A 955-nucleotide genomic window follows, 5' to 3' on the forward strand; every position below is an offset into this window, starting at 1 on the left:
ATCTGTAATAGCACCCGAGATATCACCAGATATATATTGGATTTTGCCCTGACCCTGAGTGTCCGGCCCCATGAGACTGTGGTTTTCTCGGCCCCTGGTGGTCCGAGGTTGTTCCCGCTGCACAGATTCATGCGCCAGGGCCTCCTACAGACAATGCACTTTGATTTATTGCTCTATCTGTAATAGCACCCGAGATATCACCAGATATATATTGGATTTTCCCCTGACCCTGATTGTCCGGCCCCATGAGACTGTGGTTTTCTCGGCCCCTGGTGGTCCGAGGTCGTTCCCGCTGCACAGATTCATGCGCCAGGGCCTCCTACAGACAATGCACTTTGATTTATTGCGCTATCTGTAATAGCACCCGAGATATCACCAGATATATATTGGATTTTTCCCTGACCCTGAGTGTCCGGCCCCATGAGACGGTGGATGTCTCGGCCCCTGATGGTCCGAGATCGTTCCCACTGCACAGATTCATGCGCCTGGGCCTCCTGCAGACAATTCACTTTGGTTTATTGCGCTATCTCTAATAGCACCCGAGATATCACCAGATATATATTGGATTTTTCCCCGACCCTGAGTGTCCGGCCCCATGAGACTGTCGTTTTCTCGGCCCCTGGTGGTCCAGGGTCGTTCCCGTTGCACAGATTCATGCGCCAGGGCCTCCTGCAGATAATTCACCTTGGTTTATTGCGCTATCTCTAATAGCACCCGAGATATCACCAGATATATATTGGATTTTTCCCTGACCCTGAGTGTCCGGCACCATGAGACGGTGGTTTTCTCGGCACCTGGTGGTCCGAGGTCGTTCCCGCTGCACAGATTCATGCGCCAGGGCCTCCTGCAGATAATTCACTTTGGTTTATTGCGCTATCTCTAATAGCGCCCGAGATATCAACAGATATATATTGGATTTTTCCCTGACCCTGAGTGTCCGGCCCCATGAGACTGC

This window comes from Nomia melanderi, unplaced genomic scaffold (genome assembly GCF_051020985.1).
Source record: "Nomia melanderi isolate GNS246 unplaced genomic scaffold, iyNomMela1 scaffold0014, whole genome shotgun sequence".
NCBI lineage: Eukaryota > Metazoa > Arthropoda > Insecta > Hymenoptera > Halictidae > Nomia > Nomia melanderi.